The following is a 27,810-nucleotide window of genomic DNA, read 5'->3' on the forward strand; positions in this document are numbered from 1 at the left end:
AAGGCAACAAGGCCTTTGGCCCAGGCCCATCTGATGCTCGCCCACCATGGCACAGAGCGTGACTCTAGGACTTAGGGCAGGACCCCTCACACCCCACAGCATCTGGGGCCCCCAAGAGTGAAACCTGGGTGGGCTGAAGTGGGCGGGAGGGGGTGTTTTCCTAGGGTTGCTGTCCCTCTTCCTTCGGAGGGCCATCTTGGGGCAGGGACACTTTCAGAGCCCTGAAGACCTCCAAGTGTGGTTTCTCACGTCTTCTGCTCCCCTGGGCCCCTGACCTCAGCGAGGAGGGGCAAGGGTCACTCGAGGGCAGATCTCTTCTCTACAAGTCCTGCTCTTCTCTGCCTGTCCCTGGGTGAACCTGAAATGGACACGAGGAGCAGAGTCGTTTGGGTGGCTGGGAACAGCACTAAATTTAGCAAAACTGTCGCTGGTGGGGGGCCGGACTGTAGTGAGCCAAACTCAGGCCCGAGTGGACTAGATTTATAGTCAGCTATACAGCCAGCGTTGTCTCTGCTTGGGCAAGTCTGTGGTTGCACAGGATCTTTCCCTTTCTAAAGCCTGGAAGCTTGTCAGCCTGTCCTGCAGAATCTCCTGGCGCTGCCCCTGGGACGCTTGGCCCCACCCCCACAGCCCCTGGGGATTTGGTTCCTCCCACCCTCCCTCACGTGTCTGGAATTCTCACTTCAGTACGTTAGCCTTGGCCTGCAAATTTTTCCATGCCTCTTGGCCCTGTTGCCAGCCTTGATTCTCAAGGCCCTGGAGAGCAGACGGGAGCTCTGGTGGATTACTCTTAGGGTGTCTGGCATCTTTGGACACCTTTTGGTCAAGATCATTGAGTGGAGCAAAAAGAGGAGCTGGGATGGTCCGCTGAGCAAGGTTTTGAGGGACTAAGCCGTCTTTTCCCTCCACTTGAAGTGAATTATGATGCGGAGTGATGGGGCGATGGGGTGGACAGAGCTGCGAGATGCTTTAGTGGTTGAAGATTTCTTTGGTTGCTTCATCTTCTGCTCTGATGTGGACTGTATCTGGAAGGAGATGGGTTTTGTGAAACTGGAGAGTGGAGTTCGGCTGCTCATCTTTCCCTCCTAGACCTCTTCCTCCCACTTCTCAGATCTCCTGGTGGCGGCTTGCCCGGGGAAGTCTCTGTTGCCTTAATGCCTTGGGAGATTAATGACCAGGCTACATTTTCTCAGCCGTTTCCAAAGTGAATGGTTATGTTCTGGCCATGGCTGGGGTCTTGTCTTTGTGACAGGATTTGTTAGGAGTCTAAAGCAGTGGTTCTTCTCCAGGAGCATTTCCCCAGGGGACCTTTGGAAAGTGTAGAGATGTTTTTGGTCATCACAGTGGAGAAGCAGCAGGAGTGTTGTTGGTGTCTAGTGGATAGAGGCCAGGGATAATGCTAAATATCATATTATGCACAGGGCAGCCCTCGCCACAATAGAGGATTATTTAGTCCTCTTTTGAGGTTGAGAAACCCTGGTAGAGGGGAACAGTCTTATAGAAATGTCCCTGAAAGGTCATTTTTTCTAGATCCCTGCTCCTATTAGTAATGACTTGAGGGGCATCTGGGTGGCTCAGCTGGTTGAGCATCTGACTCTTGATCTCAGCTCAGGTCTTAATCTCCAGGTCATGGGTTTGGGCCCTGTGTTGGGTTCCCTGCTGTGTATGGAGCCTATTAAAAAAGCAAGAAAGGAGGTGGAAGGAAGGAGAGAGAAAAAGAAAGAGAGAGAGGGAGAAGGAAAATAATGACTTGAGACCAAGAGCTGTCTGGCCATTGCCTTTTCCCTTTATCCTCCAGGTTTCCCACTCTCCTTAGCATTGACATTGTCTTATGTGAATCTAAGACATTAGGACTTGCTTAAACCTTATATGCTATAGCTTCTCATGGAAGTCCACCATCTAAGCATGTGTGTATCCTCTGTCGGTCCTATCGGTGGGGATGCAGCTGTGTCCCCCGTGCACCTAATTCAGCTGTGGTGTTAGCATATTTAGGTGCTGATACTTTTGGGATGACTTTTCAGTGCAGCCTAGAAGCCCTTCCGAGCAAACATCATGTGGAATGGCGGAGGGGTCTCTCTCCCGCCTTGCAGAACTGAGTGGTGCTTGCTAAATTCTCTTAAATGCAGGAAACATTATCTGTTGCCCTGGAGGACGTGACGTTGCTTACCCAATAAAACATCGAACCTGCTGCCAGGTAACCTCAGCAGCCGGGCACATCTCTCATCTGCCAGCACCCTTCTCCTGCGGTCGGCAGGGCTGCTCTAAGGCCAGAACAGGGAAATGAGACGTCTCCCAGCATGAGGACCTTCGCTTACTCTGCATGGTGGAGGTGGGTGGTGGCTGTGTACAGATTCTAGAATGCACTGACTTTTTACATTTCAGGACAGGCTTCAAGGGTCTTTCCATGTGACTTTCCTATCTGACTCTTTAGCAGTGAAGGTGTGAGTGCAGCTTTCCAGTTTGGGGGGAGAAGAGATGGTGAGAATGGGGTCAGGACAGAAGCCAAGGGAAGCCAGGCAGCGTGGAAGATGGACAGATACTCCCTGGATGCATTGGACCTCCTGGCCCCCAGGTCATTTCTCAGTGTTATTTCCTCTGTCTACTGACACACATACCCGATTTCCATGCGCTCTAGTGAGACCAGTATATTTTTGGATGAGCCCAAGCGAAACAGGAAGGTAATTCTACTTGGAGGAATAAATACAAATGATGTGGGGTTCCCTGTTTTGTGTTTTCACTGAGAGTTTGCCGTCCCCCTTGGTTGGTGGAATTCGCTGGGAGATGGGTTATAGGGCAGATCCTGATGTTCCTGGAGTTCAGGTTCACTGCTTCCCTTATTCTCATGTTCAGGACCAAGGTGCTATCTGTGGGCTAAGTACCCTAGGTTCTAGATTACTGCTCACTAAGCAGGCAACTAGGGCAGTTGAAACCAAAAGCCTCCAAAGTCTTGTTCAATGACAGTAAGCATTTGAATGCAATGAACAAATGAGTGTGTGTATATTTAGAATGTCACACCCCATCGAGAAAGAACCCCCAGTAAGCCTAGCTGGCTCATCCCAGCCACAGGTCTGAGCACACCCAGGGTCATATCCTCTTATTCCATGATCAGCTGAAGTCACTTCCTTATGTACCCAAGCCTACCCACACCCAGCCACTATTTCCTGCTCCAGCTCAAGAAGTGCCCATCACCCCTTTCATAAATTCGTAGCGTCTAGTCACCTACCAGCCTGCTGAGCCTCCTTCCAGCTTAGCCGCCATCTTGTTTCCCGATCTTGCTCTTGTCTGGGGATCCTTGGTTTCTGCATGGACTCCCTGGCTTCCAGGCTCAGAGTGAATTCAGTTGCCCAGTGGTCACTGGAAATTTCAGCCCTGGGTTGCTGGTTTGGAGCTGTGTTTTGTCCTCAGTCTTGATTCTTACTCCCTGCACCCTGGTCCCTGCCACTTCTGTCATGTAAAAAAATCTGATTTCTCTAGGTCAATCAGAGAAAGACAATTATCATATGATCTCCTTGATATGAAGAATTTGAGAGGCAACGTGGGGGGTTTGAGGGGTAGGAAAGGGAAAAATGAAACAAGATGGGATCGGGAGGGAGACAGATCAGAAGACACTCTCAATCTCACAAAACAAACTGAGGGTTGCTGGGGGATAGGGGGGTAGGGAGAGAGTGGTTGGGTTATGGACATTGGGGAGGGTATGTGCTATGGTGAGTTCTGTGAAGTGTATAAACCTGGTGAGTCACAGACCTGTACCCCTGGGACAGTATATGTTAATAAAAAACTAAAAATTATACAGTATATGTTAATAAAAAATTAAAAATAAAAAAAATATGATTTCTCATAAAAATTACTCCTTCTTTCAACATGGGTCTATAAGCCCAATGTGATTGAGTCATTGGCCCAGGCCCATCTGACACTCGCCCCCCATGGCACATTTCCAAACTCTGTCTCACAGAACGTAAAGCTTGATGAATTAATTTCGAGTTTTGAAAACATGTTAATTTTAATAAGGCTTTTGAAGTTTGATAGAGTAACATCTCTGCCATTTATTAAATGGCAACAGGAAAGTGATCAGAAATGTATATGTGTCTTTTATATTTCATGAGTGGAGAGAGTAGACACAAAAATCTGTTGGTGCTAGAGCAACAACCCATTTCGATAAAGGTTCATTTTTCCTAGGGTTTTGGTTTTTTTTTTTTTTTTTTTTTTTTTTTTTTTTAAAATTAAGGGCTGCCGGGCCTGCCCTCCCCGCTCCGGGGACGCACCGGGTGCCCGCCTCGCACCGGCTCCCGGGATCCACTGGGCTGCAGAGAAGGAAGGAGAGGCGGAAAGGCTGCCTCCCCTCCCCCACAGCAAGCCTCCCCCTGAGCTGTGGCTCTCTGCAGTTCCCTCTGGCGCAGGTCCGGCCCCGCTCCCCCGCCCGGGAGTCACTTCGGCAGCGGCGGCCCAGTCACCATTACAGCCCAACAACTGACACGGAGGGTTTTGGGTTTTTTTTTTTAAAATCTTTCTTGTTAGCTACTTTTTTTTTTAAACTGTATTTTTGTTTGTTATATAACATATGTCCAGAAAAGCAAACACAATCCTAACACTTTAGCATAAAGTGTTTACAGCCTCTAACCAATATCCGGGAAGCAAAGAAATAGAATATTACAAGACCCCTCCCCTCCACACACTGAAAACGCCTTGTACTTCTTTCCAGTTACTAACCTGCCTTCCCAGGGTAAACACTATTTTGACTACTAAAATTTACCCATCTGTTTGGCCTGCTTTTCAGCTTTATATAAATGGACATTCTCTTTTGTGTCTGGCTTCTCTCACCCGCCATTTTGTTTGTGACATTCATCCACGTTATATGCTCTTGCTGCTTTCCATCCTGCTGGCTGCATAGTATTCCATTAATAGACCGTGATTTATTATCATTGTGTGGTTGATGTTTGGGCTGTGTGGATATACACCTAGGAGAAGAACTGCTGGATCATTGTTTCAGTAGATCGTGCCAAAGTGGCTGTAACAATTATATTCCCACTAGCCACATAAAACAGTTCTGGCTGCTCCATGTCTTTGTCGGTATCTGGTATGATCTCCCTTGTCCATCGTACTCTGGCGGACAGGAAGTAGTATTATCCTCTGCTCTGCATTGGGATTTTCATAATACCGGCCATTTGGATATCCTCTTGGGAAGGGACTGTTCATGTCTTTTGCCCGTTTTCTATTGGGTTGCCTATCTTTTTCTCATTGGCTTGTAGGAAACTCTTCATATATTGATGGTTATTTGTATCGTAAATATTTTCTCCCTTCAGTAGCTTTTGGGGTCTGTATCTTTAGGGATATCCCCAAGTGTAGCCCATGTGAAAGCATTGGGATTAGTTGTAGTACTGTGCACAAGGATCTTTTTTTGAAGAAAGATTTTATTAACTTATTTGACAGAGAGAGAGAGAGAGAACATAAGCAGGAGGAGTGGGAGAGGGAGAAGCAGGCTTTCTGATGAGCAGGGAGCCTGATGAGGGGCTCGATCCCAGGACCCTGGGATCATGACCTGAGCCAAAGGCAGACTCTTAATGACTGAGCCACCATCACCCTGTCTAGGGATCTTTTTTCTTTGTTAGTGATGCTTGGCTTGCAGTATCCTTCTATCAGTACTGACCTACAAAGGCGCTGTTGGAATACTGGTCTTGTAGGGTGGGACAGGGATTCTTGAAGTTCTTGGCCTACTTAGGTACTGGCCCCTTTGGAGTCCCCTAAAAATAAAAATTGTGATATCCAGGTGCCTTGTAGTACACTGTTGTAAGCATTTTGCACGGGCTCTCTCGTTTATTCCTTAGACATGCTTATCTGTTAGTTACTACCCTCATCCCCATTTTCAAGTGAGGTCACGGGCTCAGAGAGGTTTTGTCATTCCTGAGGGTCACGTAATTAAGACTCTGGCTGCAGAGCTCATGTTCCATAACCATTGTACTACCTAGAAAGTTGCACTTCCTAAAATCAATGTTTTATTAGCGTGTCTGGAACTGTGCCTGGCGCATAGTAAGTGCTCAGTAAATACTCATTGAGGGAAAGAGTTCGACAGTGGGGAGCCCAAGTCTTCGTTGGGTGGGGAAGTTTGTCCTGGCAGTGGATCTGTTGGTACGAGAAGTAGTGCTCCATCCTGCTGTGTGTCTTGCCTAGAGTCGTGCCCGTGGTGGTGTAGACATCACAGTGGGCGTTTGTGGAGTGAATGACTCAATCCCAGACAGACTGCAAACTCGGCTTAGCAAAGGGGATGAACTCAGAGGACACTGCAAGGCCCAGGGCCAAGGCAGGCACACCACGGGGGGCTGTGGGGATGGCCCAGGGACGATCCAGAGCCTGGCGAGCAGTGCCCTGGCTGTTAACCGCCATGTGTGTGGAAACAGAAACAGGGTCCAGTGTCAGCAAGCGAGGCTGTCCCAGTTACAGGCCGTGAGGTCAGAAGAGGTCCCAGCAGCGGTGCAGGGCTGGCAGAGTGCAGGGTCAGGTAATCCAAAGTCACAAGGTTGCAAGCAGTAAAAGTTCAGGCTGGCAGGAAAGAGAGCCAGGGAGCGCTTGGAGGGAGTTGTCTCCCGGGCTGGGTTCCCCTCCTGAATGAAGCCTTTCTTCGCAGGCTGTGCAGTGCCTGCAAGGAACACTCCAGACCTCAGGGCACGGTGATCCAGAGACTTCTCCTGTGCTGGAGCTAGCGGCAGCCTTCCTGAAGGCCTTGTCAGACTCTTTATTTAACAGGTGAGGAAATGGAAGCTCCAAAGCACGAGGCTGTTGGGAGCCAGGGGTAGAACCTGGGTTGAAAACAGGCACCGCAGTGTTGCTGCTTCCTCGGAAATTAAGAGGTGATGGAAGTGGTGACACTGGGAAGGAGGAAGGAAAGGTGAGAGCCTTAAAGAAGGGTGATGGGGAGAATGATGGGCTAAGGGGAAGAAGGGGGAGCTGAACGACTGCAGGACACACCCAAGAAGCAGGGCAAGCTGTGGGATTTGGGGAAGGAAGCTGCTCGTGTGATGACGGCCATCTTGACTCCAAAATGTAAGTTCCATGAGGACAGAGTCTTTTGCTTTTTTACTGAAGCGTCCTATACGGAGGAGAGCTGCCAAGAGCGGAAGGGCTTCTTTCATTGTGACAGATACATATAATATAGATTTGCCATCTTTTTTTTAATTTTTAAAGACTTTCAAAATTTATTTATTTGAGAGAGAGAAAGAGTGAGAGCATGAGTTGGGGGAGGGGCAGAGGCAGAGGGAGAAGCAGACACCCTGCTGAACAGGGAGCCCCATGTGGGGCTCGATCCCGGAACCCCGGGATCATGACCTGAGCCGAAGGCAGACGCTTAATCTACTGAGCCACCCTGGTGCCCCTAGATTTACCACCTTCACCGTATTTAAGTGTACAGCCCCAGGGGCATTAAGTGCATTCACACCGTGGGGCAGCCACCTTCACTGTCCATCTATAGAGCTATTTTCATCCTGCGAAGCTGAAACGTTTAACCCACTAACAATTACTCCCCACTCGCCCTCTCCCCAGCACCACCCGCCCCCCATCCCAGCAGCCACCATTCTTCTTTCTGTCTCTAGGAATCTGACAGCTCTAAGGACTTGTGGAAGGGGAATCCCACACTCTTGTCCTTTGTGACTGGCGTGTTTCACTTGACAGAATGTCTTCAGGTTTATCCATGTTGTAGTGCATTTCAGAATTTCCTTTCTCGTGGAAGCTGAATAACGTTCCGTTATAAGGATACACTCCATTTTAGGTATGCATGCATTCATCAGTGCACACATTTTTACAGGGTTTTCTGATCAATAACCAGAACACGTCCTGGCTTTGTGGGTGCTCAACAAGGAATTGTTGAATGAATTTTAGTTGTGTTGAACATGAGGTGACAGCGGGATGGGTACTGCAGTGGACTGCCAAGCAGGCATTCTAGGATAGCTCAGGTCTAAAGGGGAAGGGAGGGACGAAGCCAGTGTTGTGAAGATATTCCCCAGGCACGGGGCCTGAGCGTCAGGAGCAGGTGTCTGGGCTCAGGACAGGTGGGAGCATCACCAAGAAGGATGCAGGACAGGGGGTCTCAGGGTCATGTACTTAAAAATAGGATAGCGGTTTTAAGAAGGGGGTGCTGCTAAGTAACATCCAAGTCAAGAGAACGGGGTCGAGGAAGGAATGATGGAATTGGCAAACAGTGATGGAACCAACACTTGAACTCGGGTCTGTCTGACGTCATTTTGGAAAGAACTTCCTGTTGAGTGCTAGCGGCAGTACAGGCCAGAATGGGCCACAGGGGAAACTCACCTGAAGCAGCCAGAGAGCTGCTGACTGCTGAGGCACGAGCACTGGCAACAGGTGTGAAGCAGCAGAGAAAGATTCAGGAAGCACAGGTCATCCTCTGGCCTCTCGGGAGTCTCGAACTTGCGGGCGACCTTGGAGTATGGCTGGAACTCCTTGCTGTTAAGATGAGAGAGGAGGGCACCCCAAGTGGAAGCAGGGAGGGAAAGAGCTCCGGGGAAAGAATGGGGGTGTGCAAGGGGATGACCAGGAGAGCAGATCGGCGAGGCAGAGGATTTGCAGGGGAATGTGGGACACACAGTTGGCACTTCTGTTATTTCCTCCATTTTCAAGATGATTAAGAGATGGCAGGTGGGGGAAGCTTGAGTAATCTCCATCTCAAGTAATGCAGCCTAGTTACCGACACCAGAGAATCCCCACAATGACCCCATTGCCCAGTAAGCGTAGTAGAATATTCTGTCATGGACACTGGTGGTTTTGTAAAGATTCGGTTGCATGTCACAGACACAGCTGCCTCAGATGCGAGGGTGGCTGTTTCTGAGTTGGGTGCTGGAGAATCAGAGCCTGCATTCCGTGTAACCAGCGTTCCCTGAGCCCCCGCTGAGGCACGGGATAGAAGGCTGCGATCTAAGAAGGAGGACGTGGGCCTGGACTGCTCCTCGACTTCTCCCGAGTCTTCCAGACTTTCCTTCCCGCAGAACCGGGGAGATGTTGGACTGGAGACCGAGAAAGTGGATGGCACATCTGCCCCCATCTCGCTCTGGGAAGCCTCTCCACGCGTGCCAGGCTGCCAACGCGCTACCCTGGGGCCCGGCAGAAGGCTGTGCGCTCACACATACCCCTTCTGAAAAAGCAGTTTGATAAATTCTTACGTACACCCACAGGATCGGCCCCCGATCTTAAGGAAATATTCGGAAATGGATTTAAAGGTAATATCCAGATACCCCTCACCCCCACCCCGGTCAATTCCGCTGCCTAGAAGCTATTTATCTCAAGGAAAATGCCTGGAGCATCCCCACAGGATGTCAGTGAAGGATCCAAGCCTGTGGAACGGGGATCCTCCGTGCCGGGAACCAGTCAGATGCTGCCTCCCAGGGCAGGAACCCCGGCAGAGTGCATGCGAGGCAGGAGCCCCCCGAGTCCTCGCCGGCTTTGGAGTACCAGGGTTTGGCAGAGCTGAGAAGCATGAAGCATCACCTGCTTGCCTCCGGCTCTGTCTGAGGTGCTGGAAAGGAACCCAAGACCCCGAAGGAGGCTTTGGATCCCTGCAGCCTTTTGCCTGTGTGATCTGGGCCCCGAGGATTGCTCCAGCCCCGAGCAGGGCCCTTTCGCTGCCAGCCCAGTCTGACCCAGCCCCTCAGAGCTCAGAATTCTGGGAGACTTACATACAAACCAACAAAAAAGAGTAATAGCAATATTTATTGAGTGTTGACTGGGTTCCAGGTGTTAGTCTGTTTTCTGCTTATTAACTCGTTGAAACCTTATAGTAACTCTGTGGGGTCATTGTTGTTTGACAGATGAGGAAACTGAGTCACAGAGCAGTATAAAGTACTTTTTCCTGAGATCAGCCAGCTAATACCTAGGTGGAGGTGGAAGTCGAACACATCCGGAGCCAGTGACTCTTCAGGGAAGGTAGCCCCCGTGGGATGTGTGGGAGCCACCAGAGGCCAGAACAGGGAGGTCAGCTGTTGACCAGTCAGACTCCTAGATCCGGTTTCTCCCTGTTGGAGGCGGCTGCCCCTGTTGCTTCAGGGAGGGGACGGCTGCCTTGTTGTATGACCCACGTTTGCCAAGAGGATTAACCTCTTCCTCTTGTCAAAACAAGCCAGGCAGGAAAAAAAAACAACAAACGACTCATGACTTTGAGCAGAAAGAGCTCTGCAGCTTCTCCAGCAGAAGGGGACACCCCAGGGCAGGGGCCCAGAAGGTGTCTGGTTATGTCCTCGTCAGAGGCATCTGTTCTTAAGAGGGACCCTGAGACCCATTGTTTCACTGCTCAGGGCCCCGAGGCCCGAGCCACTTGGCAGTCAGGCTCTGTAGCAGCCCAGCCCGCCTTCTCTCTGCTCGCCCCATCACACCCTATGGGATGTGAGAGTGTCCTGGACAGCTCACGGGCAGCCCAGACTGTGGTCCAGCACCAGCTCGGCCCCAAGCTAGCTCTGGGACCCAGGGCGGTTCCAGCTTCTGTGGGATGACAAGATTGAACGTGAGCAGTGGTTTTCAAAAATATATATTTTTTTATTGCAGCAGAACCTGTTCTTCAAATAAAACGTGACTGATAGCAACAGAATATGAAACAGTTGAAAGCAGAGGTATAAATTTGCAAAAAATAATCAAGGGGAAGAAAACCTTAGGCCCGTCAGACTTCCCTTCCCTACAGATTATTCCCCGAGCCTGCAGAGTTCTGCTTCTCTGCATTTTCACACATCATTCCTGCCTCTCGGGTTGCCTTTGTTCCTTCCATTTTTACTGGAAGTTTTGGATTTTTCAGATTTCCCCCTCAGCTTCTACCTCCCTTGTGGAACCTCTTTGCCTCTGGTGAATTCTCTCTCCAGATTCCTGTTGCATTTATTAACTATTTTAATTATTAGGGTCCTCTGTATTGCTTAGGGGTGGCTTAAAGGAATTTACATATATAAGGTATTTGTAAATACACATGGCGTTTACATATACTGGGTATACAGATAGCATACATTTGCATTCATTTACATATATGCAAATATACACGTGTGTGTGTGTGTGTGTGTGTGTGTGTGTGTGTGTGTGTGTGCGCGCGCGCGCTTGTGTGTGCATACACACACATAGCCTTTAAAGAAAGGCCATGTCTTTGTGTCCTCCAGCACCTGATGTATAAAAGGCCCCAATAAAATTTTAATTGTGGGGATCATCTTCTGTGTTGTCCTGAGCATCTCGCCCCTGTCAGGTACGCAGTAAATACCAGTGTCAAATGATTATGCAATAGGGTGTGTTGTGCCTGGGAATGCCCGGCCATGAACCTTGGTTCTGCCATAGAGGAGCTGTCACCTTGGGAAACAGACTTAGTTTTTCTTATTGATAAGGTGGAAACGATAATGCATGTCTTCCATATGTATTTACTGAGGGCCTACTGTATTCCAGGCACTGTTCTAGGCCCTGGGGACTCAGCAATTTACAGAGCAGACAAGGCCCCGTCCTTATGGGTGTGTACATTACAGCCAGTCTCAGAGGGAGCCCCCAGAGCTGCTCAGAGGAGAGGCGGGTGGGAAGAGTGCCTTCTGCCAGTCACAGGTGGAAACATTATGTGGGGGTGCCTGGTGTGGGCCACAGGGACTCCTGGGGGGGGATTCCTACTGTGAGTGAGGAGAAGAGGATGGGAAAAGGCCACCTGGATTGGCCTGAAAGGGCAACGAGTCTGTCTCCCCGCTCCCAGCCGCATTGCTATGCCTGACCCCGAGGCCGCACACCCCTTCTGCACGGCCTCAGCCCCAGGAGGGCAGGAGACCCCAGGCCCGGTGGAGATGCCCTAGGCTGAGGGCCCCGGCTCCGAACCCCATCCCCGGCTGGGCCTCAGTGTTGTGCCGGCCTCGTCGCTCCAGCCCTCCTGGGTGGTGGCAAAGGCTTGCCTGAGGTGGGTGCAGGGTCTGCCGGGCTGGATGGGGCACGGATGTTCCCTGCCACGCAGAGGCTCACAGCCACTCAGGAACAGGAAGAAGAGTCCTTTCCGCATCCCCCGGACCTCCCTCCCACAGCTTGTGCCCGGGGGGGAATCGGTGCTGGAGTTGCGGAGCCCCCAACAGATGAGGGGTTAAGTTTGCCTGCTGACCTGGGGTGAGCGCAGATACTAAGGGGAGCTGCTGTGGGTTTGGTTCTCTGATCACATCTTCCTCTGACAGTGATTGCTGCCCGTGTACATGTCCCCTTCCTGCTTTTGGCTTTCTTCCTAGAACGGGGGAGGGCAGCATTGGGTGATGTTCTACGCTCCTTGCAGGCTTCTCTTTGCCAGGTGGGAAGCACCCACGCCCAGGGCGACTGTTTGGGAAGTAGAGGGGGCTTGCTGGGTAGCGGCCATCCTGGTATATGGCTCTGACCATGCCTGTTGTCACCGCTGACTGTCCAGCCGGGCCTCAGTGCTGACACCAGCCTCTCTGCCAGGGATGCCCCATGTCCGTGGCCATCTGTCCCTTACTTAGGGTGATTTTGAAGAAGTTTTACGTGCTTGGCTTCAGTTCTCTCATCTATGAAATGGGACTGGTCATAATTGCACTCACCTCATAGGGTTAGTGAAAGGATTAAAGGAGAGACTATAACGTGCTTAAAATAGTGTCTGGCTCATGGTAAGTGCACTGTATCTGGTAATCCTAGATTACTTGCCTCATTTGTGTTGTGTCAGTGGGTCGGTTTGGCCCGAGGACCACAAGCTCACCGTGGGCAGTACATCCTAGGTATTCCTGTAGTCTCGGTGCCTAGCCCTGTGTCTGGTCCATGGTAAGCATACGGCAGACATTTGTTGACAGAGCAGGGACCTCGGATTTGGTCCGAGGGCTGAGTAGGCAGATCCCAGGGCAGTATGGGAGGAACACGGAAACTCATGTCAGAGGGGCGGATTGAGACCAGAGGCGAGGGGGCCTGGAACAGTAGGAGAATACCTAGGCAAGACATGGGGGAACCATGGAAGACGTCAGAGCAGGAGGACATGATTGTCTGGGATTTCAGGGAAGATGCTGGGAGAGGAACCTAGAGTCTGGACGGTAGAAGAGAGAGCCTGGTGCTAGCAGGGCCACGGGCTAGGAGGCGTTGGGGACACAGCTGGGAGTCACGAGCTGTGTGGGCAGGCAGCGTGCTCTGTGCTCCCCCTCCCTCCCTTCTCAGCGCCCCGAGGAACCCGGCCAGCCTGTTGTGACCTTCCCTCGTCCAGCCCTGACTGTTCCCAGCCCTGGTACTTGACTGTGCGCGTCCCACTCACTCTGACACACCTTCCACAGGTTGCCAGGTTACCGCAGCCCTGTGCTGCGTGAGTCCTTGTGCCGCAGCTCCCATGCCACTTCACTCTCCCCCCACCCAGCGCTTTCCAGCCTCTCTCTGTCTGTGTTTATTATTTTAATCTTAAAGTGAGAAACAGCGAGGTTGCTGGAAGTAGGCCACAAGCTTCTGTTTGCTCTTCTCACCAAGGACAGGCATGTTCCCAAGCCCTGGGAGCAGAGCCCCCGAGCCCCGGGGGAGGGACGTGTGAGGCAGAATGTGGAGAGGAAGGCTTCAGTGTGCTCAGGCCAGCCCAGCCCTGCGGCCGGCGCCATCTTGTTTGTGGCCCACGGCACCATCGTGTTTGTGGCCCACAGCGCCATCTTGATTGCGGCCCACGGCGCCATGGACTCCTCAGCAGTCAGGGAACTGTTCTCACCTTCCCCATGGTGGGGGGCATGCGGGGGAGCCTGTGCCTGGCCTCCCCAGCAGGAGAGCACAGGTCCTAGGTATCGTGCGCCTGTGTAGCCGTGGCCTGCTCGGGCTGTGTCCTGTGAGTCTGTGGGAGTGTGGGACACCCTGGACACCCAGTCCCTGCCTGGGCCTCAGGGAATCATAAAAATGACTGCTGTAATGAGTGTTTACTGGGTGTTGATCTGAGTGCTGAGTCCTTCATATATTATATATATTATCTCATTTAATCCTCATAGTAATCCTGTGTCACAGTTGTTATTAGCACTTGTTTATGGATGAAGAAACGGGTTAATTAACTGGCCCTGGGTCACACAGCCAGTGAGGGGGAGTCTTCCTGACTCCCAGACCCCCACTGTCAGCCCCCGGGCTCTGCCGCCTCTCATGCTAGCATCAAGCTGTGCTGTCTGGGCGTCTGCGAGTCGGGGGTCAGTTAACATTACTCTGCTGCTCACCGACTGGGCCAGCCCGGCCAGCTCCCCTTGCTTCTCTCATTTGCTCATCTGTGAAAAGGAAGTAAGTGTGTCTACCTCACAAGGCCTCCAGGGGGGATACGATAAGATAATTGGTCATAAAACTCCTTTGTAAACTGGAAGGAGTTACATATACATTACACCTCATGTAAATGAGTCCGTAGTAAAAACCTATTTTAAAAATACTTATTTACAAAAAAGACACATATATGTTTGGCTGCTTTTTCTTTTCTTTTTTTGTAAGAGATGTGGTAGTCTCACCTTTAGACCGGGCTTGTCTGTTGGGAAAGTAGGGAGTAGTTCATTCACAAAGGACAGGTGTTTGGAGGAAGTTTCCGGAGAGGAAGGGATGTCACTAGTATGTCTAGCACAAGGGTGAAGAGGCTGGGCTTATAGGTCTGGCTATTGGCTGTACATCCTTGAACATGTTTCTCAGTTCCTAACTTTTGAAGTGCAGGCAACAGTAGTCTCAGCTTCGTAGCACCATTGTGAAGAGCGAGTGAGTGTGAGGCCTGCCAAGGGCCCAGTACCAGGCCCGATGTCTGACAGGCTTCATGGATATTGAGCTCCACGTTCATAAGGAGGAGGATGCTGTTTGGGTACATCAAAGGCAAGGGGCATCCGAGTTTTGGGACTTGGCCTTATTTGAAGGCTCTTTCAGGAGGGGGACCAAAGGAACATCCAGATCAGTGGCACTGAGGGCCAAGGCCACAAGGCAACCTTGGTAGGAAGGCAAACTCTGGTTAAGGCCTCTAAGCCAAATAGAGGCTCTGCTACTATTCCTCACCTAGGGGTCAGTAGGGGTCAAGGCTGCTACTGTTCCTCACCTAAGGGTCAGTAGGGATCAAGACTGTGGGAGAGGGAGGTAGCCTCTGCCTGCAGTCCTGTAGGCCCCAGGGAGAAGGCCAGGTCTTAGAGGTCAACTGGGCAGATTCTGTCTCGGGTCTGAGCAGGTTACAAATCAGCAGGAGGAGGGATGCCTTCTGTGGTGTGAGTTAGCGTCATCCTCTTGGCTGAGGAGCAAAAAGTTTCTTCACAAAGAGTTTTTTTTAACTTGTTACTTGGTGCTATGTGTGAGAGAAAGACAGGGGAGCCAGAAGTTGGGGAGGGAGGTCCATGTTGGGCGTGGCTTGCTAGGACACATTTTTGTATTCCTTGCACAAGGTGGTGTGTCCTTACTCTGAGTATAGCCTCATGGTAAGAAGTGGTCAGTCAGTAGCATCTGGGCCTTTTGTGATCTGAAAATGGGAGGTACACGTTGGTGTTTGGGATATTTCGAAGTAGGCCCCAAAGAAGTTGTGCCGTATTCCCATTCTTGTGTTCATTTGTCCATTCAGCCAGCAGATGATTTCTGGAAATGGATGTAGCCACCATCATGGTGGCATCAAGGGCCACGAGACGCAGTCCAGGTCCACGAGAAGCTTCCTTGCAGTTAGGCTGTTTTATAACTGCTCCCAAATCATGTTAGCTCTGGAGGCTATTTTAAGAACTCCTTTGGTTATGAACCATATCTTATATTTAATTTTGATTCTCTTTCTCCTCCTGTCCTGGATTCAGTAACAGCATCAACAAACACTGTGTGCCTGGCGTTGTCTTCAGCATTGTAAGTATTTAGAGAATCGGAAATAACTTGGTAAGAGCTCATTAATTCACTAGGCCCGGCACAGCCTCCCAAGGACGTTGGGCCTTCCCCATGTGGTCACCACTTTTCATGTCTCAGAGGACCCTGAGCTTCTGTCTGGAGCATATCGTATCAGTGAGGTATCTGGAGCCACACGGTGGAGGGCTTTACCCCCTCTACCCCCTCTTCTCCTTGGTTGGTGATGTTTGTAATAACAGCAGGAATTGTGGCCCACCCCAGGAGGCCCTGGAAGGTGGCAAGCCTCCAGCTTTCCACCTACCTCCTGGGGGCTGTGGATGTTGCCCCTTTGCTCCTTTTCTCTTCATCTGCCGCCAGATCAGGTGAGGACAGTGTTCTACTCTTTCCTTAGCCGAGGTCCAGGTAATAGCTATGCGGAACTGTTCGTCTCTGGTCGTTGATTCTTTGGATGTGGCTGGGTTTGACAGTGGTCTTCCCCGCTGTGGGGTGAGGACAGCTGATTTCTGGGTCCTGCATTGTTTGCCTTGCATGAGGCCACAGGGAGAACCATGGAAGAGAGGGACGCCAGGGTTCAGGGTTGGGGGTCACTGTTTTAAGCCTAGCACCTTCCTAGAACCGTCCAGCCAGAGGGCGAGGTGATCACTCGTGTTTGTGAAAGCACAAGTCAGATGTCCCTTTGGTATGTGCTTGAGAAGCCTTTCTAGAAACTAGAGTAAGTTGAGTAAACTCATGTTCGACAAGTCTGGTTCGAAGGAAAGAGAGAGCAGTGGAAGTCAGAGGACGAGGGCGTGCGGAAAGGGCCTTGGATGAATGGACCCATTTCCAGCGTGTTTGTCAGGGACTCAGGGTGGTCATGGTGACAGGGACGCCTGCTCTAGCCCCATCAGCCAGTCAACAAGGATTGGCTCAGTGCCACGGGGAGTTGAGCTTTGGGAAGAACGAAAGAACTCCAAAGCTTGCCGGGACCCCATCTTTGAAACGTTCACGCTCTATCTAGGTGGAGGCGCTGGCTGAGCGCACGTGATGACACGTGACTGCACACTCCCAGCCTCTCACTTACAACACGGGGCATACCCGTTGTTGGTGTCTAGACAAGGGAGAACATCGTGGTGGCCAGCATGTGGCCTGCCTGGAAGAGAATGGAGAATGAAGGTGGATGTATTGCTTTGTCTCACAGAGACCACGGCCTCAGATTCTGGGCCAGCATCCGCCATGTCCGAGCACCTTCTCCTTGAAGGAATGTGGCCAGGAAGAAGGGACCCATCCAGGGAGCACTCAGGAAAGGGGGGCAGGTAAGCTCAGGATTGGAGAACAGGGCTGGACTCCTAGCTGAGGGAGATAGAGCGGATGAGTAGACATAATGTGTTCGAAAGCATTTGGCTTAGTGTTTTTCATATAGAAATAATTCAGCAAAGGTTCGCTCGTCCGTCCATAAGATCACGATGAACATGAGAGTCCCAAAGAAGACCTCAAGGGAGCATGGGGAGTGAGGGCGGGAGTGGAGGAGCAGGGCAGCCGCACGGGACTGAGCCAGAGAGGGGGAGTGGAGGTGTCCTAGGGAAGGAAGCAGGCTCTGCTGGAGGCCACTGTGCTCCCTCCTGGCCTGCGAGGGCCTCTCTGGAGCATTGTCATTGCTCCCAATTAGGAGAGAAAATGTCACACTCGAGCAGGTAGAGAGGAGGGGCTGCTGGCCTGTGAAACCTGGCAGTATTGATCCCGGAGAGGGAAAGGTTTCCGTGGAGCGGGTTTGCTGGGTACTTATTTGCTTTGTGTATTTAAAGGATTGTCACATGATGTGGATGTTGGGCTTACTCTGTGCGCTCCAGAGGGCAGCTCTGGGGCCAGTGGGTGACCGTGGCAGAGAGGCTGAGGCTGGTGCATGGAACTTAAAATATTCTCCCAGCCTTTGAGATGTAAAGGACGTGAGGAAGGGAAGATGGGTGACCCCGCGGGGTAGGGAGCTCTTTCCGCGGGGTCAACAGTGTTTCCAGCTAAGCAGAGGGGTCACCACGTGTGGATGCTGATGATAAAAACGAGAGCTACCCCTCCGTGGACTCCTGCGTACCAGGCGGTGTTACCGAGTGCTTTACTGGTAGGGACTCATTTGCTCCTCACGGGAACACCGGGAAGGGTTATGAATAGCTCGTTAGCCCTACTTTACAGGGAGTAAATTTGGGCAGAGAGACAGTCACCCAGCCAGGGCCCCCCACCTTGGCCTTGAACCCAAGGCCAATCTTGTTATTGGTGAAAGGTGAGGCCAGATGACCTCGAAGGTATCTTATATCACCAGGACTCTAAAGGCTTTATCTGGAGGGTCATGCTGGGCCTTTGCTCGGGGCTGGGTCACTCTGTTAGGTCTGGGGCAGAGATGGTGTTACTGCTCTTGGGGTGACTTCACGAGCCATGCCTTCGCCTGACTGCGAGGTCATTGTTGGGTGGGGGGGCTCCTCGGAGGCTGTTCCGTTGGCTGTTAGGCTCATGTCCAGGGTCCTCTATAGTTCTCTAGTGACTCTGGGTTCTCAGAAGGATTAGTGGCACCCTTTCCATGTCACCTATGCAGAAGCTTCTCACTGGTGCTGTTGGTGCACCTAGCCTCCTGGTCTGCCCCCACCACTCAGCTCTGCCTCTCCAGAAAGGCATGAAGTGATTTTTAATGTGCTATGGACTGAAAGGGTGGCAAGACTCGAGCCTCCTCATTTGGGGGGGGCGGGGTGCGATTAAGGAGCCAGTTGTCATCCCAATGCCCTGCTTTTGCAGATTACCAGCCTCTGGTGGTTTGGGAAAGCCTGTGCTGGCCAAAGTTGAGTTCTACAAAATGTGCCTAGCACTGTGCCTGACGCACACACAGTAGGCCTCAGGCACACTTTATGGAATAAATAAATGGTCCTTATTGTAGGACATGGTTCTTGTTGTAGGACGAGCCTCCTTTTTTAGTACTCACCGGGTCCCTGAAGGTTTTGAAGGTTTTTAGAGGGAGAGTGTCAGTGAGGGGGGCTGCTCCACTCACCTCAAATTACGTGGCATTGGGGGAAACCTCCTAATGTGATCTTTAGTTTCTTAAGGCAGAGCAGTTATTGCTGGTCTGCCTTGGGGGAGAGAACATTGACCTCAGAGGCCTGCCCCAGATCCTAACCCGAGAGTAACTGCTGCTTACCAGTCACAGTCGGAACCCTCCAGAAGAACATTGCTCCAACACTCTCTCTCCGTCAAGAAGACAGCCACAGGACTGTCTCTCACCCCCAACAATTCTGGTCAACAAACCCTCCACGCTCATAAGCTCTCTGTAGGCAGAGGATGTATTCATTCACACCATCAAAGATTTTTGGAACCTTACTTTGGGTGAGGTTTCATATTATGAAAACAATATCCTGAAATCGAAAGCAGTGTTATGAAAATGCATCCCAAAGATCACCCCCAAACACGACATTAACGATTACGTTTTGGACTGCCCCCGGCCCCTCCCCCACCCGCCGCAGCCCTGGAGGCCTTGTCCCTGCTCCAGCTCCTGGCAAGACTCGCACTTTGCGGAAAGCCCAGACTTGCATGCTGGCCTACATGATGGCCCCGGTGTCTTTCCTCTTCCTTCTTGGGCTGTGGGGATGGGCACAGGCATGCCCCTGTGTGGGGGAGAACGCAGTATGGAAATTAAAGCTCAAGTCAGAGTTGTTTGGGGAACCCCCGTGCTACTAGTATCTGTGACTCCTGCTGTCTAGATCTGACTCAGCGAAGCAAAGCAGTAGTTTGTTCTGGAGCAGGACAGAAACTTCATTTTTGAGCAACATGGCGCTAAGCTTGTGTGTTCACACAAAGGTCAGTACAGCTCCATGAATCATTGGCTGCCCAGGATCTGCATACCCTAGAGACCTCTCCTCCTGCCCGGACCTTCCCTCCTGGATTGAGACAAAGCACCCCAAGAGCAGCAGAAACATCTAAGGGTCCCAGCCTGTGCCAGAGGGCACCTGGGCAAGAGCTCGTACAGCAACACCCCCCGCCCGGGCACATGGGCCCAGGGCACAGACCGACTGCATATTCCACTGGGCAAGGGTGGGGTGGGCTTCCCTTCAGCCTACCTCACGTGGCCCAGCCACACTCCATTTCTCTGGAAATTATTTCCATCCGTTGACAGGGCCAGGATTTCAAGAGCAGCCAGCCAAGGGGCGCGTTGGGTTACTCCCTGAGTCCCAAGCAGACTTTGTCCCCCTGCGATTCAGGCGGCACCAGAAGCCCCTGGTCCAGGGAATTCGAGGGGCTTCGGCTGGTGGAGTGCCTGTTCAGCCAGCCTTGGTCCGTTGTCAGAAGAGCCGGCGCCGGTCCCGTTGTCAGCCTAGGTTTTGTGTGAAGTTGAGCCCAGAGCCCCCTGTGGCCAGAGCTTAGATTTCGTGGTCAGTGGCCCAGGACAAGATAGACCTTTTAGCCTCTTTCCCTTTCCCAGGAGGTGATGGGAGCCTGCTTAGGCAGGTCGCTTTGGAACCTGGACTTTTGGCCCAAGAGGGAGACTGAGCCAGTCTGCCCAGGAGAAGGCATCTGCTTACGAATGGGCCGTCCTGCTCCCAGCATCTGCCCTCCCAGGCCTGACCACCCTCCCCGCCCCGCTGACAACAAACACACCCCATTATTCTGTTTCCCTTGGGCACGATTCCACAAGGGAGTCTCCCTTCCATGGGTGAGGTGAGCTCAGGACTGGCCTTGGCCTTCGCTCCTCTTCCCTCACCGTGCAGCCGTGGGGAGGCCCGTGCTCTCAGGGCCAGTGTCTGCCAGGCCACTTACTGTCGGCAGCCGCCTGGCTCCTGCTCCCCATCTGTGGCGACATTCCGGGTCTGGATCTGCATCTCACCTCTGCCAGGACCTACCCTCCAGCACAGGCTGTCCCCAGCCCTTGTCTCGGATTTGCACTTGGCACGTGGTACTGCATTGTGTCCTTGGGGTGTTTGTTGCCACTGCTGGGCCGAGTTTTACTTTAGCTCAGGCATGGATAGAAGTGCCATGGTCCCTTGGGTTGAGGATTTGAGGGGAGCGACTTCTCAGTGGCTCTGGGGGGTTGTTCTAAGAGACTGACAAGACGCAGTCTTCAGGCTGACGGCATCATGGTCATCATTATTGATTGAAGCTGTTGGCAGCACTGTTCCTTCCGGAATCTTCTTCCCATCAGACTTCTAATCTATGAGCACTGTGTCTGACACCCACCTCCAGCCCAGCATCAGTTGAGACTTTGTCTAATTATATAACATTTGCAGATCCTATGTTTTTGTTTCTTCTTAAAGTATCAAGAAATTAGAAATTATTTTAATAAGTATTTTACTGTTACAGCAATTTGGCTTTCACTTGGCACCTCTAACCTTTCTTCTTCAAGCCCTTCCTCTGCCTTGGACCTACCACCTGAACACACTTGATCCTATCTACTACTTTGTCTTATCACTGTGAAGCTGGGCTGCCTGTGCCTGGTTAATATTTGGATGTAAGACCAGGAATGCCCAGGACTGTAGGGCTTCCAAGGTGTTAGAAAGCCTTTCCTTCCAGGGCCTAATATGTACCATTCCCCAAATCATCATTGTCTGGCATCGTTGATCTCATCGTCATGATAGCTGGCACCAGTTTGAGCATTTATTTTGGAGGTTTTTTTCCGAATTTTTAAAAATCGTGATTGAAATCTAATTGACATACGCTGTTATGTTAGTCTCAGGTGTACAACACGTTGATCCGACAATTCTATACATCTCTCAGTACTCACCACAGAAGTGCAGTCACCATCTGTCACCATGTTCTTACAATGTTATTGGCTCTGTTCCCTCTGCTGTACTTTTTTATCTCCATGACTGACTTATTTTACACCTAGAAATCTGTACCTCTTGGTCCCCTTTATCTATTTCACTTATCCTTCCACTCAGCTCCCCTGTGGCAGCCCCCAGGTTTTTCTCCATATTAAGGAGTCTGTTTTTTCATTTCTTTGTTCACTTATTTTTTAGATTCCACATGTAAATGGAATCATATGGTATTAGTCTTTCTCTGACTTATTTCACTTAATATCCTCTAGGTCCATTTGTGTTGTCACAAATGGCAAGAGCTCACTCTTTTTTATGGCTGAGTAATAATCCATTGTGTGTGTGTGTGTGTGTGTGTGTGTGTGTGTCTACCACATCTCCTTTATCCGTTCATCTGTGGATAGACACTTTACATGTATTGACTATTGTAATAAATGTTCCAGTAAACATAGGGGTGCATGTATCTTTTTGAATTACTGTTTCCGTTTTCTTTGGGTAAATAGCCAGTGGAATTACTGGATTATGTGCTATTTCTATTTTTAATTCTTTTTTGAGGAACTTCCGTACTATTTTCCACAGTGTTTGCACCCATTTACATTCCCACCAGAAGTGAGATAAGGGTTCCCTTTTTTCTACCTCCTTGCCAACACTTGTTAAATCTTGTCTTTTTTACATTAGCCATTCTGATGGTGTGAGATAAATATCTCACTGTGGTTTTGATTTGCATTTCCGTGATGATTAGTGATATTGAGCATAGATGAATATAGATTCGTGTATCTCTTGGCCATGTGTATGTCTTTGGAAAGGTGTCTGTTCATGTCCTCTGCCCATTTTTTAATTGGATTGTTTGGGGGGGTTGGTGTTGAGTTGTGTAATATAATTACATATTTTATATATTAACTCCTTACTGGATATATCGGTATCTTCTCCCGTTCAGTCGGTTGCCTTTTTATTTTGTTGATGGTTTCCTTTGCCATCTGAAAAGCAGAAGCTTTTCATTCTCGTGTAATCCCAAGAGTTTGTTTTTGCTTATTTCCCTTGCTTGAGGAGACATACCCCTAAATATGTTGCTGAGGCTGAGATGACTGCCTAAATTTTCCTTTAGGAGTTTTAGGATTTGAAGTCCAACATTTAGGTCTTTAGTCCATTTTGAGTTTATTTTTGTGTATGGGGTGGCTTGTAGTCCATGTTCACTCTTCTGCTGTCCAGTTTTCCAAGCACCCTTTATTGATGAAAAGATTGACTTTTCCCCGTTGTATCTTTTTGCCTCTTTGTCATAGGTGAATTGACCGTCTGTGCATGGGTTTGTTGCTAGGCTCTCTGTCCTGTCGCATTGATCTGTGTATCTGTTTTTGTGCCAGTACCATACTGCAGTTTTGATTACTTTAGCTTTGGGTAGCATAGCTTGAAATCTGGGATCGTGATATCTCCAGCTTTGCTCTTCTCAAGATTACTTGGGCTCTTCTGGGTTTTTGTGGTTATACAGAAATTCCAGGATTATTTGCTCTAGTTCTGTGAAAAAGTGTTCTTGGTAACTTGATAAGGATTGCATTGAATCTGTAGATTGCTTTGGGTAGTATGGACATTTTAACCATCTTGGTTCTTCTGGTCCACGAGCATGGAATATCTTCCTGTTCATTTGTGTTGTCTTCAGTTTCTTTATCAGTGTCTTACAGTTTTCAGAGTGCGAGGTCTTCTTTAACCTTCTTGGTGAAATTTATTCCTAGGTATTTTATTCTGTTTGGTGCAAATGTAAATTTGATGGTTTCCTTTATTTCTCTTTCTGCTACTTCATTAGTAGTGTATAGAAACACAATGGATTACTGTGCATTAATTTTGTATTCTATAACTTTACTGAATTCATTTCTCAGCTCTGATAGTCTTTTGGTGGGGTTTTCTAGAAGGGTGTTCACTTGTCAGGCATTATACAGAATGCTTCTGTATCTCATTATAGCCTTACTAAGAAAGCCCGTAGGAACTATGGAGGAAGCTGAAACTAGAAACTTAGAAAGGAGAAATAAATTGTTCAAGTCTACATAACAAGTAAAGAGGCTATACTAGAATTTAGATTCAAACCTGTCTCATTTTTTTGTCTGAGTTTTTAGCTACTATATATGCTGTCTTTGTTTAGTGGTATGTAGTCACTAAATGTTTGTTGAACGGCAAGACTGCTTCAGCAGTTTGACTGGTCTCCATTGTGTCACTGACCATGATGAGGGCAGCACCCAGCATCTTTTTGAATACGTACAGTGGTAGGCCCCGGACTGAGTGATGTATGTCACTTAACCTATTTAACTGCACAGCCCAATGAGGAAGAATTTCCCCATTTTGAAGATTAAGAAACTGAGACTCAAGAAGGCTGAGTTAACTTGCCCAAGGTCACACAGCTGAGTAGTGGACAGGCAGGATTTAGAGGCAGGTTACCTCTTGCAACGTATGAATCTGTTCTCTTGATCATGTGTTACTGTCTACAAAAAATAAGTCTCGCTTTTACCACTGTCCCTTGCTTCTTCCATTCTTTCTCTCTTCCTGCTCCTCCTTTGCCTTCTGAGAGGTCCACACGGGGGCCCTCTTCTTGGGCTATGCCTGTCTACACTGAACTCACTTTGCAAAATTCGTTCCTTAATTTGTATTTTCTTCAACTTTACTTGTTGGCAAATCCTCGTATTAAAATCACCTGATTTAAGTTTAGTGCTCTGTGACACAGTGACAGACCTATTCATCTGTCTTATTTCTGACCAAAGGAATGGAACAGGGAGCCCAGAATCAGACCCAGACGTATCTGGACACCTGACTGATGACAGAGGGGGCTCTGCTGAGCAGTAGGGAATGACAGTCATTTTGATAAACAGTGCTGGGACTGTAGGATAGCCACAAGGAAAGAAATGAATCTCGACCCCATCTCACTTCATACACAAGAATAAAGTCAGAGATCATCCTTCTCCATGTGCGGGTTCAGACAAAGTAAAACTCCATCTACGGGATAACACAGAAGATCTTCATAACCTTGAGGTAGCCATACATTTTTTAGGAAGACACCAAAAGCACTAGCTATAAGGGGAAAGATTGATAAGCTGGATGACATGAAAAAGAGAATCTTCTGATCCTCAAAGGCATCACTAGAAGAGAAAAGACAAGCTGAGTGGAGAAGACACAGGTAGTACCTATAACTGGCAAGGGGATTTGTAGCCAAAATATGTAAAGACTCCCAAGAAATGCACAAGAAAAAGAACCCCTGCGCTCAAAATAGGCAAAAGAATGTCCCACACGTATACATTTGTGAGCTGTGTAGTTTCCCTCTCCCGGTTCCAGGTTCCATCCCGTTTGTCCCAGATCGTTGGCACAACCTGGTGGCTGTCCTTGGGAACTCTTTAATCCCGTGGCTCCTGCTGACATTTCCCTTGTATGTGGACTGAGGGCCCTTCCTTTCACGTGTCCTGACGCACTCAACTGTTTGTTCTGCCACGAGCACCTCCTTTCTCATGAAGACGTAATGCGTGAGTCTCTTCCTCTTTTCCTTTGGGTTGTTAACTTTTGATCAGCTATTTTAAGAATATTTCTCTCTGGCTTCTTCCTCCCTGCCACCCCCTCCCCCCACACACACACCTCTTTTTTCATTTCCCTTTTTTGTACCTCCTTGTTTCACCCAATAAAACTTGTGGTGGTAAAAGTTATCCCGAAATATCTGAATGTGTTTGGGGGACTAGGGTTGTTCTCGCGGGTTCCAGGGGCAGAGCAAAGACTGGAGGCTAGTAGCTGGTTACGTAGAGGGAGAGTTCTTCTTAGTTATATTCTGTTGTCTGAGACCTCCCGAGCTGGGATGGGAGTTACTGAACCAAGGCGAGGCTGGACAATGCCTTGGTCATCGTGTTGGTTTCTGAGGGCTCCGGGCCTTGGTGGACAGCTGCATTGTCCCTTCCAATTTTACCAACAAAGCCCTGACAGACCCTTGGATGATGTGCACAGTAGCAACTCCTAACTGGGAGAGAGGGCCAGGATGTTGGAATGACTGTTTATTGTCTTTCTGGTGGATCAGGATGAGGCACAGATACTAGCACTGTAGGGTCTTCTGGGTGGCTCAGTCGGCTCAGTGTCTGACTCTTGATTTTGGCTCAGGTCGTGATTTCAGGGTCACCTCGCTTAAGATTCTCTCCGTCTCCCTCTGCCCCCACCCCCCAGATACTAGCTCTTCAATGGTATCATCTATATTTAAAAATAATCCTAAAGCCCCCTTCTGTTCATAGGCCTCCATGTAGGGCTCGTTGACACCCACTGACCTGAAGGCTGAGATTGTTCTCACTTTTCTCTCTGCTGTCCTTTTCCTCCAGTACCAGCGTCTGTGAGGTAAAGTTCTCTGCAGTTACGTTCTTCATTCCTTCATTGTATTTAAACCCTCACTCTGGAAGATTTGCTCCCATCTTTTCTGTAGCAAACCTACCGTATTTTGGATCCATTACCACAACAAAAACAAATTGGAAGCTCTGCAGGAATGTTCTGACTTTTAAAAGTTTTTGACAGTGTTTAAAAATGGAAATGTGAGTCTGGATTTCTGCCTTCGCCCGAACAACCGGACGATGTGGGCTCCTGGTGGCCTCCGTTCGCAGATGGCCTCAAGCAGGCAGGGCTGGGGTGGGCTGCCAGTGAGGAGTGGGGACCTCCTTCCAGCGGGCACGCTCCCTCCCTAACTCGCTTCCCACCTTTCCTACCTTCCTAGATCCCAAGGGCATTGGGGTTTGTGACTTCCTGAAGTGGGTCAAAGGGAATCCAACCGATGTGTTTAAAGTTATTTCAATGGGAAAATGAATTCCAGGTTTTAAAGAGCAGATTTTGTGGTGACTGGGTGGCTCAGTTGGTTAAGCATCTGCCTTCATCTGGGATCATGATCCCAGAGTGTTGGGATGGAGCCCCATATCTGGCTCCCTGCTCAGCAGGCAGTCTGCTTCTCCCTCCCATTTGTGATCTCTCTTGCTCTCTCTTGCTAGCTCTCTCTCTTTCAAGTAAATAAAATCTTTTTTTTTTAAAGTAAAGAGGACATTTTCAAAATATCAAAAATTACCTGTTGGGAAGGTGATAAGGGTCCTCAGCTCGTATGTGTAGGTCTTAGGGGGATGGCCTGTGTCTTCTCCTATGCTGTGTGTTGGCTTAGCATGTAGAAGGTACCTGATAAATGATTTACCTCATGGAGCCACTTGGGGGCCTGTTGTCTGATGCCTCCCAGGTGGTAAACCGAAACACTTGTCTCACTGTGACCCACCTGTCAGTTTATCTAGAACACCTACTCTAGCCCCAGACACTTGCATGGAGTTTGAGATCAGCCTACTGCACAGCTACCCTGTCTTGAGAAAACCGTTTCTTTCTTAATGAGAGGTGCCATCGCCATAGAGTAGGCCCGAATGAGGCAAGGAGAGGACAGAGGCCTGCGCTGAGCCTCCTTTCCTGTCGGATGCCCACCGACCCGGGGTTTGTGGCAGTGACCAAGTGATTGCTTTCCACACCCTGGACAAGGACTGAGTAAAAGTTCAGCTCCTTATCTGTAAAGAAAATAATTCTTCATGTCTGGCATTTTATAGTTTTGACCCAGATCAGTCAGAGGCCATAGAGAGCTCATGTGGACTGTAAAGTGTGCGTAGCTTCCTGGGCCTGTCGCTGCAGAGAAGTAGAAGGGAGCCGGGGACCTGCTGGGCTCGGGAGGAAGCCCTGCCTTTTCAAGTTTGCCGTGGCCCAGCCTCCCCGGGCCTCACGGGGTGGACGGAAGGAGCCAGCACCTTCTCCTCGCTCAGAAATTATCTTTACCCCCTGAAATCAAACACTGTGTGCAGCGCCCTGTAAAACTTCCTTGTAGATGCGAGTGTGCTGGCTAAGTAAACATCCTCCCGTGTTTTTAGAACTGAATTCATTTCTGCTTCCTGGTCATCCCATTTGGGTTTTTCTGTTGTGGGCACCACACAGAGTCGGGTTCGTAGAAGGAAGACCTAGAGTGGGGACAGAGGTGCCTAAATTGACTGTTTCAGTTGTAGGAAAATTGGGAGAGAAATAACACAGTCATGGGAAGAAAAAGCAAAGACTTAGACAAAAAGTGAAACGAAGAAAAGCCTCCCCAGACATAGTGCCATCCTAACGCTGTTCAAGTCAGACAGGGGCCTGGCTGAGTCTCCTAAACGGGGACCTTTCTCCGCACGGACCCAGGCTCCGTGGTGCTGTGGTTGACCACGGTTGGCCTCTGCCGGTGAATTCCGTGGCTGCGTGTGGCCCTCCTCTGACCCTCACTTGCTGCTTGCTC

At 49.8% G+C, this 27,810-nt stretch overlaps 1 protein-coding gene across 1 annotated transcript in view; it reads left to right on the plus strand.

The window, feature by feature from the left end:
* Positions 1-25,204, plus strand: part of LOC125085576 (uncharacterized) — a 41,998-nt gene extending 16,794 nt beyond the window's left edge. The window contains exon 6 of the mRNA XM_047704053.1: positions 24,843-25,204. The gene's annotated coding sequence lies outside the window, so the exon portion shown is untranslated. The remainder of the gene's footprint in view (positions 1-24,842) is intronic.
* The last annotated feature ends 2,606 nt before the right edge of the window (positions 25,205-27,810 follow it).

The sequence above is a fragment of the Lutra lutra genome, chromosome 15 (assembly GCF_902655055.1).
Source record: "Lutra lutra chromosome 15, mLutLut1.2, whole genome shotgun sequence".
Classification (NCBI taxonomy): Eukaryota; Metazoa; Chordata; class Mammalia; order Carnivora; family Mustelidae; genus Lutra; species Lutra lutra.